Source organism: Chamaea fasciata, unplaced genomic scaffold (assembly GCF_029207755.1).
Source record: "Chamaea fasciata isolate MVZ Bird 193981 ecotype frontalis unplaced genomic scaffold, bChaFas1.0.hap1 SCAF_3, whole genome shotgun sequence".
NCBI classification, from domain to species: Eukaryota; Metazoa; Chordata; class Aves; order Passeriformes; family Sylviidae; genus Chamaea; species Chamaea fasciata.
Window position 1 is genome coordinate 34,328,819 of NW_027094088.1, and position 18,043 is coordinate 34,346,861.

General features: G+C 37.9%; 1 long non-coding RNA gene across 1 annotated transcript in view; it reads left to right on the forward strand.

Annotated features, from left to right (window-relative positions):
• The window catches only part of LOC136287663 (uncharacterized), a 139,240-nt gene extending 122,582 nt beyond the window's left edge, over positions 1-16,658 (forward strand). The window contains exons 3-4 of the long non-coding RNA XR_010720242.1: positions 12,370-12,461; positions 16,354-16,658. This is a non-coding gene — a long non-coding RNA (uncharacterized lncRNA). The remainder of the gene's footprint in view (positions 1-12,369; positions 12,462-16,353) is intronic.
• The last annotated feature ends 1,385 nt before the right edge of the window (positions 16,659-18,043 follow it).

Genomic DNA, 18,043 nt, shown 5'->3' on the forward strand with positions numbered 1-18,043 from the left:
GTGAGAATTTGGAATGGAAGACACTTTCATTGTACAGTAATAGTATTTGATGCAGATATCCTCTTGAAAGGGCAGCTTCATCTATTTTTTAAAAAATAATGTAGTTCGTACCCCATGTGGGACCAATACGTTTATTAGTTTGACAGTGACAACTGTCTTTCTCTCTAAATATACAAACTAGGACTAATTAAACAGTGGAGATAAAAACCCTAAAACCACATGAATTATGACTGAATGCAAAAATACTAGAAAAAGGGGTTAGTGCAGTGCAAATGTATTATGGGAAATTTGTGGTTGGCCTAAATTACTGTATTCCCATTAATGCCAAAGGTTGCATGATAAAGGTTTGTTCAGTGTAACTTTGGGAATAGTTGTCTTATGTAGCTAAAAGGGGGCAAAGGCCTAAGGGATTTAGGCAAGCAGAGCAGGACAAGGAACTGTAAAAGCTTTCTGCCACATCACACATCAAATATATATATGCAATGTGTGAAAAGCTGTGTTATTTTCAGTTGGGAAGTGTTGTGGCTGCTTAGTACAGTTTTCCAATAGTGTAAGCACAGTGGAGTTGGGAAGAATGGGTAAGAATTTGGATGGATGTAACAGTGGGAATTTGGGAAATGTAAATGGGGTGAGAAAGAGGATCATGGAGGATCCGACGGTGGGTAGGTTGCCTGGTCATCTCGCTCACTTGTGATTTGAAGCACTTTAGAAAAGCATGAATTTTAAGTAAAAATTTTGGAATTTGGGATATTTTTTTGAGTTTTAGAAGACATTGAGGAGGAGGCTATACACTGAGCAACTACACTTAGGGAAAATTGTGGCTGAAGTTTTTTTTAATGCTAAATGTTTCTTAAAAAGAGGACTCTTTCCAGGGTAAGAGGGAGAGAAACTGTCTTCAGTCTAGCTGTTTAATTTTTTGTAATTCTTCTGAAACACTGAATGCATTTATCGTATGTCTGTTGTTACCCTGACTGACCTACTAGTACTTGGTTCCATTAATCTCTTGAAACTGCTGTCTGCAAGGGGATGGATTGCTTTTTTTTTTTTTTTTTTTTTTTTTTTTTTTTAAAAAAAAAAAAAAAAAAGTTCTGGTTTTGTATAAGTTTGCTATGAGGATAAGAAGAGATGATGTAATGGTCACAATAATAATTATTGTGGTGGAACCTGGCCTGGCCTTCGAGCAGACTTGGACTCATTCTCCCTCAATCTCTGATGTGTATGTTTTATTTGTGTTCCTCAAGTCTTAATGTTTTCAGTAAGTAATCTTTGCTCATTACCTCAGAGTGGGTGTGAGCACACAGTAATGGCATTAAGAAAAAATATCTAATTGCAATGAAACACATACATTGTTGAAAATAGGAAGAGAAGGACAAATTGAACACAAATAAAGACACAAATTAGCAATATCACACTCCACTTGGTAAAAAGAACATGAAGGTTTGAGTAAATATAAATGCTCAGATAACCATAAGGGAGGTAAAGTGTGAGAAGCTGGAAGTATTTCTCATCTTGATGGATACAAAATATATTTTTGCTGTGTATTGGAGTTTTGCTTTTAGACTAAAGATGTGTGTTCCTGCACAAGTGACTAAATGGCAGAAGGATATGCTTGCTCTGAGCAGCATAACTACAGTGAGAAGACTTCTTTGTTTCCAGAGATCATATGGTGTGGTTTTTGGGGTCCTGCCCTCTCACTGATTTTTCTTCATCAAATGTTCTTGTGTTCTTAGTTTTGCTTTTCTCCCTTAAATTCTTTCTTATATATTGATAATTCTGTAGAGCTGAGCTGAACTTCTTGTGTCTGTCACAGGTGGATAGCCATAATACGGACTAAAATGGGTCTTGAGAAGGTCAGGTGAGAATTTAATCAGGACTGTTGGGGCATGCAAGTTACAAGTCAGTGTAAGAAATGTTATGTGAAACCCAGAAGTCTTTGTTTCTTTAGAAACTCTTGAGAAAGTAATCTGTTGGTTATACAGAACTATTTAGCCAGAGTGACAAGCTGATGGGGAGAGATAGAGAGAGGAAGTCACTACCACGTACCTTCACAGTCTCACATACCACCTAAATAGTCAGCATCTCAGATTAATTAAACAGAAGTTCCCATTGGTTTTAATGAGATCCAGGCTGCTTCTCTGTCACAAAGCTTGCTTTCTCTTTGTAATTTTGTAGGGTAGGGTGTTTTCTGTACCTACTGACCAAGGACTAATGTTAAATTCCCAGAATGCCCTGAAATGCATTAGTGCAGGTCCGAGAAGAGGCCTTCTTGCAAAGGATTTGCTTAGCTCTAAGGGCAGCTGTGAAAAATAAGAGAGGGTAGTATTTTCTCAGTTCTTCTCAAAAGAACCTTTAAAAATTCATGGAAGTTGTGATTCATGCTTCTGCACTTCTCTGCCCGAATAGTTGAGAGACTGAAGATGTTCTCAGTGGTACTACCCATTCCTTAGACTAGGCAGCTTTTGAAAAAAAAAAATGATATGTGACCTTGATTACTGTTACATTCCCTCTTACTCAAGCAAATATGTTCTGTGCATTATTTTGGGGCAAGTGCTCTTCAGAGATTTCAGAAATGTCCACTGAAAATACCTGCTTTGGTAGCTAGGATGGTATGTCTGCAACTTGTAGAAAAAAAAAAAATTCAGTACCCAAATTCTTTTTTGTTTGAAAAGATGATGCTTGGTGACTAATGGATATCTGCCTTGAAGATTTCTTTCTTTTTACACCCCCATGCTCCCCCTCTTTTGTGAGCTGTTTTGGTCTTGGCTATCCAAAGAAATTTTTTTTTTTCTCTCTCACTCTTATAAACTATTTCTGTGTAGCTTGGATGAGATACTGGCATTATTTTGCAGTAAAGAGCTGAAATGCTTTAGGACAGATGATTAAAAAAGTCATGAGGCTAAAAGGTGTTAGCTTCCCTGGTCAGATTAGTGAGGTTAAGAATGGAAAATATTAATTGTGCTGTTTTATTGAAGAGATGCTTCTTCACTCTGAAGGGAATAGTCAGCTCTGTGGTGTTTCTCCAGTCCTTGAAAATCTTTATTTTCACCCTTTCGGATGATTAAACTTTCTTTGTACCTCTTGAAGAAGACAATATGAGGTGCAGTACAGAGCAAAAAAGAACTTTTGTTTCTAAGATGTGGATATCAGCCTGACACAGTATCATTCACTAGGTACATGTTTGGCCCCTATGAAGATAAATTACAGATTAGAAGGGCTAAATATTATCTCCTTAACCCTTAGGGGCACAGCAGGATTACTCAGAAAAGCCACATATGAAATTTTTTGTAAGGCATGATCTCCAAATATGAGGCTTAGTTCTTCTCTTTCTGTGTTGCAACAAGGAACATCACCTTAACAATTGTCAAGCTGTGTGGTCTCCTGTCATATGCATCCATATTCTTTGTGCATGACATCAGAAAGTTTGTGAAATAAAAAACCTCACTAATTAGACTGTTACTGTTTTGAACAGTTTGAATATGACCTGATTTTGTACCTTAAGCTCTTGAAGTCCTAAGATGAATTAAAAGTGCCATAAGCAGCTGCATTGATGACACTTGGGAAAGCTGTGATATTCACCTAATAAATTTTTTTGCTATTGCACGGAACTGGAGTAAGGACACCAGTGGTGTGGGTTTTTTAGTTTCTTGCCATGGTTCATAATATCAATAGTTTTAGTCTTTTATTGGGAGCCAAGTTCTCCTTAGGAGGTTATGTGTTCATGGTCATTGGGAGGCTGACATGCATGGAGAATGAACACTCTGTTCCTTTCAGCGCTGCAGAAGGAAATTCTTCATTCCTGGCTGTACATTTTGCCTAGGTAAATGAGTCTGCAATTGATGATGGAGTTAAACTTCAGTATGTACGACTACTTTATAATCAGTCATTGGACTAGAATAAGCCTTGCTAACAAGAAAAACAATTAACTTCACAGATTAATATCCTTTTCTGAATTGGAATTCCATCATTATGGTTATAGAGCTGTAAATGGCACTGCAATCTGTGTTTATCCCCACAACAAAAATGTTGCCAAGTTGCTTGAAGGAGTACTTCAGAGTGAAGTGACAAATATTTAAGACTTGTCTGAACAAGACTGCTGTTTGTCTGCTTGTTTTGGTAGGTCTGTTCCAAATTTTGCAAGGAAAATTGCTTAAAATGTTTAAGAAACCATTTCAGAATGTACTTCACAACTTCAATTGCTGCTGCTGAGAAGTGGGTTAGAATCAAAAAAAGAAAAGAAAAGTACCTGTGTCAGCACCAACGAACCCTGCTAATTTAAACATAAATAATTAAACTGAACTTAACTGTTAGATTGTTGCTATGTAAAAAACCTTCCTGCCTTGTTTCTGAGTTTTTAAACGTGTTGGGGGGGAGCTGTTTTCCACACTTTTAGGAGAAACAACTATGGCTACTCCTGCAGAGACTAACATCTTTGGCTTACCAGCCAAATGTAACAGAGTTTATGCACAGAGAGAGAGGCACAACTGTTTTGCATGTTTTCACGCATAGATATAATGAAATTTCAAAGAAATGGGGAAAATACAAAAGTTAGGAGTAATCAGCTGTCTGGAAATCTGGGTAATGCCAAAATTCAGTGTAAATGGCATGATCTTAAACTTGTATAAATCCAGAAATAACAAATTAGAATATAATAATAACAACACAAATAGCATAATAAACTCTCTGTTCAACATAGATAACTGTGTTTGCCCAACTCATGGGAGTCCTTTTCTCTGGGAGTCCTGTCCTGTGTCATTCATTTGTGCTCTTTGCTGGTGTAAAACGGACTGGCAGGTACAGCTGCCTGAGAGAGACTTTTGGCTGTGCTTCTCTCATGGGTCTACTGAGCCATCAACTATTGCAAAGCACTCACTGATAAACTATTTTTAAAGATTTTTTTTTAAAAATTATATCAGCATAGATGGAAACTAGGAGTGAGAGGGAGTACTGGGTCCAGAATTGTTATGAAAATCATTTGCTAAGCTGTACCTGTCCCTGGGACAGCTTTAAGAAGGGATGCCAAGGATATATATTATACAAGAAGACCAGCTGCTTGTACCAGCCCTGGATTCTGCTCTGGATTATTCAGGATTTGAAAAAAGTGACATCAGTATCTGAGACAGCAAACATTTTCCTATGCCAAATGAATCTATTTTAAAAACATACTGTTTGAGGTACTGTAGCCAAAAGTTTCTATTAGACCATAAAATATATTTCCCCCTCTGGACAGTACACGGATTCTTAGTATGTCCATATTAATAAAGTTTTGTTCACTTGCAATTAACTCAGCATAGCTTTTAAAGATCTACTGTAATATAACCTAACCACCTTTTGAAAGTACTATGTAGTTTGATTTTATCATAATTATACTGTGTTCTGAACCAGCAGTTGAAAGACTTGACTTTATACTAATTAAGGCCTTTGGCCTTTGTATTGCAAATTCAAATATAACAGAAAAGTACAATAATTAGTATGTTATTGGTTGTATAATTTAAAATTATGTAAATTGCACAGCTACTGAGCTACTCTAAGTGGAATACATGGCCAATTTATTTTTAACTAGCAGAAAATAGTAGTTAATTATATGTAAGGATATTTGAGATGCATAATCTGAAGTACCACTAAGCCTTGTGAACTCCTTTGCACTGGAAATTTCTGAATTTGAAAATAAAAGATAAATTGCTAAGTTTTCAATGGAAAATCTTTTGGTGCAGCTCAAGTCAGACAAACATGCCTGGTCATCTCGTGATGGCACTGGCACACAGGTGCACAAGAGTTCTCATTTTTATTTTGCTCCAGGAGTCTTGTAGGGGAGAATGGCAAAAATGGCTTTCCCAGCCTGGTGCGGGAGACTTCCTAGAGCAATGGGAGTTCTTTGTTGATCAGCTTTGAACAGTTTCTATTTTGTGCTCCTAGTACTTCAGTTCTCTTTTATCCCAAAGGTGCATGTGTATCCCAAAGGACATGTGTTAGCTGGTTGTCCTACGTGCAGCATGGTAGGACTCCAAACTGGGGGATGCTCTGAAACATGGATTTTGCACAAAGGTCATAAAGGCTTAAGATCCAGTTTTGTTGAAATTTGCTGTGAAATATGTGAAGCCATGGCTTTTGAAGAAGGTTTTTGGGCAAACAGAAACTATACAACTGGACAGTTGACCTGTAGGCTGGGTGTGTAGGAGATCTAGGTTTAGAGGAAGAACTTTGAGGTTTCTTGCACTGATGGAAAATTCCATTCCGACTTCCTAGGGGTCTATCCGGCACAGAAAAGAAAAAGCATGCTTGAGGGGGAAAATTGTTGCAGGGTTTTGGCTAAAATTGAGCTTGCCCAAGATCATTGTAAATTCTTTGGGATATGGTCCCAAGACTGTCTTTCCCAGATACATTAAGTCTGGATTAAAAGGGTGCCTACTAAGGATCAAGTCTGCGGAGCTAAATAATGAAAAGCACTTAGGTCATTAATTGCCAATTCAACTATTCAAAAATTTGTATGGGTAAGTCTGTAATATGAACCAGGTCTTGTGGATTAAATGTTGTCTGTTTGCACCACTTGGACTTTGCTGAGTCTGTATTTTCAGCTCTTGGAGTAAAGGAGCCCCATATTTCAACTTGCTCACCAAAAAGCAACTGCATGTCCTTGCTTGATCAGGATCTGTGTAAATCTATAACATCATCATACGAATATATGGATTAATTTTTCTAGAGCTTGTGGTCTTAAGCAGAGTATACCCATCAGGGGATGTAGCTAAGAACTCTTCTTGCAGAGTCCTGGGTCTGAGAAGAGATGTGAGAACATGTCCCATAATGCTGTGTCCACGCACTTAGGATAACTGAGCTCTGTGTGTCAACAGCCACATTTGCCAGAAGAAACATACTTCTGAGTTTCTGATTACTTAACTATTTTGCTAAGTGATAGTAAAAATGTGTTTCATTTATTCTGTGGGAAAAGGAAAAGGTTGAATCAGCTTAAAAATTACAAGTAAATACAGAGGATGAAAAATAGATAATTGTCTTTAACACAGGATTTTTCAGTAAAACTATGTTAAAACTTATTCTTTAAAGTAGTGTCTGGAGAACAGGTGAAGCTTTGATTTTAACAACTTCTTGCTTATCTATTATTTCTGCTCTCTGTGTCTTTCATAACAAATTGATTTTTCTTGTGTAACTAGTATAATGGTTTTTTGCAACAATTTTTTCTTGTGGTCATGATTTAATGATTCAGGCTTACCTTTGAGGTTAACATGTATGGTTTGGAACAATAAGGAAATATAAGAATATAACAGGGAATTAATAGCTCACTTTCCTTTGTTCGCTTCATATATAAGAAGAGAATTAAATCACTTAATTTAGCCTGCAAATTTTTATTTTGCAGAGCTCCTGTGCTGCATAACACTTCAAGCTTCTCCAGCTTTGCTCTTTTCATAGCTTTAAATAGCTTGGCTTTGACATCCTTGATATCAGATACAATTCTATCTGCATTTTTATCTGTTTTGCTGTTTGCCTTTAAGTGTGAAAACAACATATATTTATTTGGAAACTGTTTCCTGGGAAATGGCATATGAGAGTTGGTGATTTTTTTTAATTACTCAGTGACTAGGATTGTTCAGTTAAAGTTCTGTTGACATTTTTTGATAAACATTTGTTTTCAGGTAGGAAGGTTTTTCAATAACACTAGGACTTGCACTTCGTTTAGACACTATCTCAAATACTTTTTTAAACTTGTGGAAATGCGTTGAACTTTAAAGGCTTTCAAAACCTTTTTAGTTGTAATTCTAATTACTTTTAGCTTTAATTTAGCTGTTAATATTCAGTTAGGCCTGATCTTGAAGACCTTGGGTAGTTCAGAGGTTTTGATTTTCTCCTGTGCTATATAAACATTTTAGCTATGTTATGTGTTAGATTATGACTTCTCTGCATAGATTCTGCTTTCCAAAATAAGCAAAAATAAGTGATAGATTTCTAGATAGTGACAGAAAGACATAATTTTTAGTATTTTTCTCTTCTTAGGTGTTCTGGATGGAAATTTTGTTGAGTTTTGGGGCACACATGAAAGATTTTATTCAAACACTTCCTTGAGAAAGAAAAGTATGGGGGTTGTGGCAAGATTGCTTGGGCCCGGTATTGAAACTGGGGTTATTGCTCACTATATTCACAACCTTATAGGGTCAAAGTCCATTACTACTCCACTTTCAGGCCTTCTGCTTTTCAGCCCAACTCCTCAGTCAGTGCCTGCTACACCACACTAATTCCTCCTTTCTGTATTTTAGCTGATCTTGTGTGGCACTATAACAGATGTGTTTCTAAAGTATGGATAGGTTGGATATACAATTTTCTCTTCTCCAAAAAGTTTGTACCAGTCAAAAGTATGTTACTACCAAATCCTGACACCTCTTTCTTGATTTTCACCTGGGTTATTTTTTCTGGTGTTCTGTCAGATAAGGCAAACTCCCAACCCTGCAGTTACTTTCTTGTTTTGCTTGAGATCATTTCTAGTGGCAGACCCCCTCTGCGCAAAGGAAGAGTATTTTTACCCTATATTTCCATTGCTGAGAACCTCTTATGCTCAAGGCTATCTTATGTAGTGACAAAAGCCTCTGACCTTGTCCTGTGCCATTACATTATGACAGAGCTGATTGTGTTTTTGCAAAATCCATTTTGATGTCATGGGTAAGAGGCTGCCCCAAGGGAACCATCACTCTTGCTCTTATTTCTGTTTCTGCAATTCAGAAGGATATTGATTCTAAATACATCCACCTACAATCTCAGAAAGTTCTACTAATTTATCTCTGGGTGCAGAGGAAGGAGGCTAATAAGTTTTAGTATTGCTATTCAGTTGGAGAGGGTACGTGTGAAACCTACTTGCTGCATGTGCAAGATTAAATTTCTGGGTTAGCTATGGCCATGAGAAATGGAGTCCTTGGGGCAGAGACTTGTCATTGCCGTACCTCTGTTGTCATCTCAATTGCACCATGCTCTTTGAGGCTCTTGGGTAATAGTTGAAACCTGTAGTACATTGTCTTGTATGTTGTTAAACGCAATAATTTTCTTGCAAGTGTCCTGTCTGAGAGTGTTGTTCTGAAGTTTACTACTTTTGGTACAAAAAAGAATTAACAGTTCAGTTCTGTGACAGATCTGTCTCAACAAAGCCTTTGTTCTTGTACGCTTGCTCTTGTACGATTGCTGGGAAGAGAGTTCTAGGATATTTGCTAGGCTCGGCTCAGCAAGGGAGAAAGGAGCCTTCATCCTTCTTTCTCTGTTGGCACAATGGAGAGGAGGCAGTGAAAAGCGTACAGGCCCTCTAGAGTCTGGGTAATGGCTAATTGCAAACTGTTAGAAAGAAAAGTTGACAGGCTGCTTATTCTTCCCCTTTGGCCAGTAGAGTGGAGTGAGGTGTACAAGTGCAATTGCATGCACTGTAACCTCCCTCATGTGAGCCCTCTATAGGTGCTCTGGGATGCTTTTACTGCTGTAGGCGTACTGGCTTCATGAAAGCACTATGGCTGAGTGCTTCTCCCCATGGAGAGGCTTCTGGCTGAAATAGCTTGGCTGCTTGTAGTATGGAATATTGGTTTTTATCATCTTGGCATGATTATCCTTCAGCTATTGCTGTGGATCTCTTTTTCTGTGTGAGATTTGTGTCCTAGTGGGGAGAAAAGGGGGTGCATAAGAGCTAATTTGTGTCTTTATTTGCCTTGGGATGGTGTTTAGATCTGAGATTTGACCTGAGGAGCTACATCTTCTACTACTTCTCTGAATCGTCCCAAAATGTGATTTATCTCAAAATATTTGGGATGATGCCGATGACTTCTGGTTCTGCTAAACAGTGTTATTGGAATAACATTTGTGCTATCATTTTAAATACCAGCATAGCTTTGGGGCTTCAGTCAATTCAGATAATTTGCCACCTTTTTGTAGGGATTGAGAGATTAGCAGGTTTTAGTGCTTTTCCAGTGCCATGCTCACTATAAGCTCTCAACTTCTGTTAATTAGTACATGGAAAAGAACATTCAGAGCCAGGTCAGTCCATAATGGATCAATTTTCAGGGCCTGTGATTTAAATGTGACTCTGGTTACTTAGCCTTCTGAAACTTGGCAAATATTTTCTATTAATTAAAAGTTCCAGAATTTTACCACAAAGTATCTGGCACCTAGGTGTAGAATTCCTTTCTTTGTGTCATGTCAGATTGTTTTCAGTGAGGCTGGTGTGTGTGCATGAGACACACGACCGACAGGAGTCAATGTAATAGTGTAGGTGTTAAAGTAATTTATTCTTTCCTAGATGTCTGGTGTCTCTGTAAATCATTAGTCTTCATTATTTTAATTGGAAATGTAGTACTGTAATATATCAGGACCATAGGAAATAACTAGTGAATGAGATTTTCTGGGTTTCAGAACAGTCTTCCTGCTATCTGATGGATTTGCCTCTGAGCAGACTAGAAGTTTCCTGACATACAAAGCCCTCAACCTGGTATTACATCAGTTTAGATTTTACCTGCATATCTTTACCTGGTCTGCTTGTGTTTTCATACTAGTTATTTTCTATGCAGTAAAATCCATTGCAATACCCCTTGCGTGCTTACTCACTCTTATATTCTCATTGTTTTCATACCCTAGGAGAAATGTAAATGCTTTTGCCAAATCTGTGCTTGTTCAAATGTATTTTACAGAGGAATGAGTGATACTGGTGTTTCCCTTCCCGTTCTCCTCCCAACTTGCAAGACTTCAAACTTCAGAGGTCTTAATCAAGTTTGAATTCATGAAAGTAATCTTGAAAAACTCTGATTGCCCTGGCCAGTTCTGGAAGTAATCAGGGTTACAGGGTTACAACAAGGGTTTAACATGTTAATTCTGCCTGAATGGAAAACCCTTAAAAGATTTTAGTGTTGTTAATTTTTCTTAGACTTAAGATTAGACTTAAAATGTGAAGACCTTGGCTTGTAATCATCAACTTTGAATAGAGTTTCTAGCTGAAAAGGGTTTTAGAATATATTATTAATTTTTCTATTTATTTTTTAAAGTGAATCCCATAAACTCTTCGCTAAGTCTCTCTTGACCTTGGGAAAGGGATTCATCTTTCTGAAAAACATCTTTTCTTTGTGGTATTTCTTGATATCATGCTACCTTACCCAGAACTTAGTACAGTCTGTCAACAGACCAATGAACGCATGTGTCCTACATTGTTGTAGTAGTGATGCCATGTTTTGTCATTTTAAGCTGTTTATGTCAATCAGTGTACAGTTTTGTGAAGATTTTTGGAAGATGAATGAAATATGTAGTTATCGACATCTTACCCGGTAATTTAGGACTGTTAATAAACACTAGCTCAAATCTCAGTGAATCTAGAAGAAATAATAACATGCTAGAAGCCTCATGTTTGTTCTTCATGGAAATAAGACAGAAGTAATTATGATAGAATAAATCATACTTTTTAAATTACAGTATTTAGTATCCCAAGGGATGCAAATAGCTGATGTGTCAGATTGTGTATGTAATAGTCTAAACTAATCATCCCTATTAAGATGAAGCTGAAAGGAAGTAGTTAAAATGAGAATACTTCGAAAGACCAAAGAGAAATGTTGGGTTTGTAATGTTTGTTATTCTACCATTTATTAAAACTGAATAAACATGTGGTAAAGTTCCTTGGAAGTCTACAAGCTTGCATAACCCCCCTGAAATCTAATTCAGATTGATCTATTAGTTTGTGGTCACTGTACATTATGAACTGTGGAAAACACACATATAGGAGTACAGTGAGAGTTTGGTTAACCTAAAATCTGGAATTCCCCAAACTCTCTGGGTTTAATCACGTAGCCTTCTTATTTGTCAGTTTTTTTGTTTTTTTTTTCAGTTTTTCACATGGGAGGAAGAAACAATGAAAGAAATCTTCAAAGAAAGTTTCTGGTACTTCTTGGGATGCTGACATGCTAGAAAAAAAAAACATTTAGAAAGTACCTGACCAATTCTTTAGACTTAAGACTATTTGATTGGGCATTGCTTGAATTTTGCCACCAATATTTGAAACTGTTTTGAAATTTTCCTTGTATCAGGGACTAATACTTGGTCTACCTAGAAATCTCAAGTATTTATCCCATTTGAACGCAGGGTCAGGGTTTCTGGCCTGACATCCTGGCCTTTGCTCCTCCATAGCATATGGAGTGCTATAACGGAGGGTAGTATAGGTGTTCTAGCATCTGCATAAATGTATTTTATTCCTGTGGTGATTCCTTTGGTCTTCTGCACTGGATTACATGGCTCAACTAATATTGCCCTGTGATGGCACTGCCACTTGTCTAGAAAGCTGGAGTAGAATGTAAGATCTTAGGGTTCAAAATGTAATCACTAACTCACCTTTTCTGGCTTTTGTGTGGCCGACAGCCTGGATTTGTCCTTGGAAGAAGTGAACAAGGATGTTCTAACTTAAGGAGAACTTGAACTAGGTCTGAATTTGTTCCAGCACTTCTAAATGGGTGAGTTGTTACAGTTTCCACAAATGCAAAAGGCATTGACTTGTTTAAATTTAGCCAAGCCAATAATCTGGTAAAAAATATTGGTCTTTCCTTCTTGTTCCTCAAAAGATTTTTAGTAGTTTATATTTCTTTCATCTTTGTTCTGCTTTTCTTTTTCAATTCCTTCTTATTCCCTTGACTTTGTGACTAAATGAAATAATTTTACAGCTTTAAAAAAAATTTTCTTGAAATGGACCTTGTGTCAGTAAAATGCTGGTAATAGTGGTTCTGATTAGACTTTTGCTTTATTAGCTAATCCTTTAGTCCACAGCAATCATCTCTTGGTTGCTAACTAGTTGCTAAGAAGGATAGATTGCCTTCAAAGAACACTCTGGGAAATGGTCCAGTTCCTTGCTTGCCTATTTTAATCTCAAGTTTCCTGTTAGAATTATGCCGTGTTATAGAATAACAAGTCAGACACACCCCCCACCCCCCCCCCCCCTTTGTTGGTTGGAAGACAACTGAACACACATGCTCTCTGCAGAATAATATCAAATAATATGCTCAGTGCTTTGTATCTCACTTGTGCTTCATTATGTGATCATGTGCGTTTCTGTTTTGCCTGCTGAAAGAAAGCAGATAATAGTGTTGTGCTATGCCAGATGTTGTGTGATGATGATGATTAATTTGTTAATCAGGCTACTGGATTTGATATAGGGGTGCCTTTTATAGGTTAAACAAAGAAAACAAAAATTTCAGAGGCATTGATTTGGTATGTTTTGATTATGGCATAGCAGAGGTTGACTAGATACTGGATAAAATAATATTTTGACTAATTTGTTTTAGGAGAAGTGAGAATAACAACTCCCATTAAACAAGCAGCACCAGAGACCAAAATGCATTTTGTTTGAATGCGTCTGGCCCTACTACAAAACACATGTGGCACTAGCTATAGCCCATTAGCTCAGGTAAATTATGGTGTTGTGTAGTTTGGCCTGGGCTGTGCCTGGCTGCCTATTTGTGTTTAAATTGAGAAGGGAAGATAACCAGACCTGTTCCCTCCCAGCATAACTGGCACAACCAGGCTTTATAATGAACTGCAGATGTAATGTTTTGTTGATTTCAGCATTGCAAAGGCTGTCCAAGAGTAGGGGGCAAGATCAGGTGCTAGAAAGCAGTAGGGCTGATCTAGATAGGAAAAAGGGAAGAAATAACTAAGTATTTTGGAGTCAGGCTTTGCCCATTTATCATGGTGCTATTGTGAGTGTTTTTGTGTGTAAAAACTCTTCTTGGTATCAGTATCCTGCTTTGGAAATTGATGAATCTGAGGAAAAACTGGAAACATGGTGTAGTCAAACACCTTTCTAGACTGAAGGTGAATCAGTAGCGCTTGCTGTCTCAGAACCCACGATGTCTCCAATCCCGCCACAAAGCTGTCTGCTGGAGCAGTAACTACTGTACTAACAGAGTTTATGCTCAAGTGTTCACTCAGTTATTAGGAAGAGGAGGCTATAATTTTTATTAAATATTTTTTTTGACACATGAACTGACAGGAATGTTTTCTGTATTTATTTCTGCTTGGTTCCAGACTTGGAGCCTATGTTTTGATGCCACCTCTGAAGTGCTCTGATTGCACAAAACTGCTGAACTTTTGAGAAACTGTGGTATATCCCCTTTTTGTGCTTTTAAGAACGAGTTGCATCAATGGGGTTTTGTCTGTGCTAGGCTTTAGACTGTGAATCTGTATGGTTATTATATGAAAACATACATACTGCCAGTGTGTTTTAAGCTAATTTTCCTCAACAATCTCTGCTTCACACATTGTACTTTTGTGGAGTTTGTTATTTTGCATATTGAACAATTTCACAAGTTCTCTTGACAACAAAAAATCTCTAGAAATAAGTGAAGGTAAAGCATTTACTTTGAGGTCAGAATTTTCTCTTGCTGTTTTAAAATCACTTTTATTCCTGTGAGAACTTTCACAACTTGCTTTATTTTGATCTACTACTGAAGTAAAAATACCATAATAATGGCTTTAACATGTGTTATATAAGTTAAAACAATGCCAGAAGCTTAGAAATTCAATGTGCTGGTTACATCTTGTTTTTGTGTGGAGACTCTGCCAGAAAAAAAAAAGAAAAAAAAAAAAGAAAAAAAAAAGGAAAAAAAAAAGTGTTCTTAGGGCTCTAACTCTTTTTTTCCACTGACTTTGTTCAGTGGAAACTGAACAGGCCGGATATTAGAAACTGAAATTGTCCAGGCCCTGTGCAAATTGTGATCTCAATTCAAAATAGTAGTTACTTTGGGCTTCCTACACCTACTGCTGCAAAGCAGAGAATCATTGTGCTCTAATCCATATTGGCTTGTTCTCCAGATGCTGCACTGCCTTAGTTTCATCAGGCCTGAGGAGGACCTGGAATTTCAGTGTAGGATGAAAAGCAGCAGATAAAGGTTGACGAGGAGAGAGAAGCTTCAAAAGAAATGCTGGAACTCTTTCAGGCTTGCTATTGGTAATGAGCATGAGTGACAAAAGGAAACCTGAAAAAGATGCATTTTAAAATAGATAAATGTAGATAAATAGTGAAATTTTTATACTTTTTCAGCTCTGGATGATCTCTCTTGCAATAATTCTTTTCTGTTTTGGAAAGTCAGTGGTAGTACTGAGAATTTATCAGGATGTTATGAGAAAATGGATCATAGCAAGAGTCACAAGACACTTACTACATCCATTATTCCTGAAAAACTAATGATTTGGAGAGCAAGTTATGTGTCTGGATGAGTTCCAGGAGTTTCTATTTATTAATCCTGATGATACCATATTAAATGTTCATTTTGCAACTGTAAGTAGGGAGTTGGGTGGGGTTTTGCCTTGTTTCTTTCTATAGAGGATAGATTTTTTGCTTATAAGTATGACTGAGGGAGGTGAATTATGTCTTTTGTTTCAATAGTCACTCAGCAATGCAACTGCTCATTACTAGCTCAGTGAGTCAGTGTTTTCAGAATTACTAACAATTTTGTATGCCTCAGTCTCTGACTACCCAATTTGAGAGGCCATATTAAGGCCTCTGTAGGGGGTGGCTTGTGGTTTTGTTTTCGTTTGGGATGGTTTTGTGGTGGTTTTTTTTGGTGGTTTTTTTTTTCTTTCTTTTTTTTTTTTTTTTTTCCTCCCCCAACCAAGGAAATTCTTACTATAAGCCTTCTAGAAATCTGTATGTAGAAAACAGTGCATATAGAATTCAAGGGAATCCATTTCCTTCAGTGCTGCAGAGGGGATGAGAGGCAGTTCTTACATGTATTGATGACTTTTCCATGCTCCAAAGTGATAGAGAAGGACACTTGATTCTTCAACTTTACAATAACTGCCATGAAATATTTAATGCTTGTCTGATGATTTATTCTTCTTTGCATAATGCAATCTAAAAGAGTGGTTTCGTTAATTATTTACATTGTGCTGCTGATGTTATTTCTCTCCACGTGCTTTCCAGCAGTAGTTGTTTCTGCTTATTACCAGGAGAGACTTTAAGAGGCAGATATTTTCAAGAAAGCAGAATTGTAACTTGTCTTATTTGTGTCTGTGTGCTTTGTAATGTCTGTGCTGGGTAGAAAATACCTATAGAGTTGAAGCAAAACAAGAGGGACCTAGGAGACCCCTCTCAGAAATGAGAGTAAACCCTGGGCCTTGCTGGGGTTGTGAGTGTAGCTGTTAGGGCTCCTGATGGCTGTGTTGGCAGGGTAAGGACCTGAGAAGGACAGTTCAGAGAGGTTTTTGAAGCATCATCCTCGTATAGTGAGGAGCAGTAGAGAACCTTTGTGAGAGGCCCGAGGGTGATGATCCAGCATCACTGCAGGGCTCTAAACAGTTTGCAAAGTGGTTGTGGGTAACACTTTTACTCCTGTAATCTTGTTTTAATAGGGTGTAAGTCTGACAGCCAGCATGGGTTTGGCAGCAGTGGTGAAGGAAGGAGGATGGCTGCCAGGTCTTCCTAAGCATACATGAAAAGAAGGTCTTCCAAGTATTTAGGTCTCATGGCTTCTGCTTTTGGTGATCTCCCTGACTGCCTGGGACCCACACAAGTAAACACAGGAAAAGGAGAGCTGCCCAGTGCTGACGTGCCATCAAAAGCTCTGCTTGCTGACTCTGTTCCGACCAGAACGTGAGGTAGGAGAACGAAACAGCCTCTGGGTGGCTGAAGTCTCAGAAGCTGAGTGGCTTCTCTCTGTGACAGCTGGATGATTGTGCTACTCTTTGCAGTGCAGTGTGGAGCAGTATCTCCAACTTTGTAAGTGAGGAGCAGGCATTGATGTTGACATTGATGTTTTTCTCTTGATTAATCATTAAAAAATAGCACTCCTAAAGGGGAAGAATGATTCTCAGCAAAGGTCAAAGGACATTCAAGACTCTTAAAGGTTGCATTGCTTAACGTCTCAGGTAACAATGCCTGGGATATCCAGATGTTAGGTCACCAATGATAAATTACACCAACAACCTGAAAAGTTTATTTAAGGAGATAAATCATGGGGGAAAGACCCTTGTAAATATTGAACAGTATGTGCTGTTGAAGACATAAGTGAATTTGAGTTTTTTTGCTTTTTCAAGGGCTGTGATTCAATACTACACAACCTTAGATTATTCACTGCAGTGTGTGCTACTAGGAACCGGTAGAATTCCCACCTTCTCTTTTGGTAGCTGAAGAGGAAGTAAAGTCCCTGTGAACTGTGGAGGACTCTTTCTGGGTTGTGGAGATGTGTCATGCAAGCTAGAATCTACCTTAGGGCATCCCCTGAGAAGAACAGCACAGGTCATTTTCTCAAATACCGTGGTAAAAAATTAGAAATAATCTCAGTCAATTGATTTGCATTGGCATGAGAAAAGAACAAAGGTCACCTGGTTAAGCTGTTTAACTACTGAGTTGACTCTCATTTGCTTCCTCACAGGACTCTTAACTGCTGATGCTCAGAGCTGTAGCTCTATCCTGAGAAAAGATATACTCCACTTTGTGAGGTACAACTACTCCAAGAATAAAAATTATGCAGTGGTTTATAGGAGATAAGGTATATCTGGATATCTGCCCCTGTTAGTTCTGTGGCGCCTGAATCCCTGTACGTGCTTGTTGGCATAGTCCAACAATCACAATAATCCTGCTGCCTTTCAGCACAGCAGACCATGCATTCACCCAGGACTGAAAGGAGTTCTCTTGGTTAAATTTGTTTTATAATAAAGAAGGAACAAAATATGGCTGTCAGTTTTAAAATTTTGCTAAGCATGAGTGACTTGTTAAGGTTTGAATTGCATTGCAGACAGAGTTGGGAAACTTTCAGCCATGTAGCCCTTTGGGTCATCACTGAGAGTTTTCTGGAGAAGAGTCCTTCCAAGGGAGCAGCTTGGAGGCTCCATCAATGGGCTTATTGCCCAGATGGAGCTTCAGATACATTCATAGGGATTTCTCTGCTAAACCAGTTGCCCCTGGCTTAGTCATATCAGAGACATACCGCATATCTGAGAATCTCACATTAGACTTGCCTAAATAAACAAATGTATAGGACACTGAGGGATAGAAAAAAAGACTGCATTTTTTTTCAAAGGCTTTGGCATAAGCTGAAGT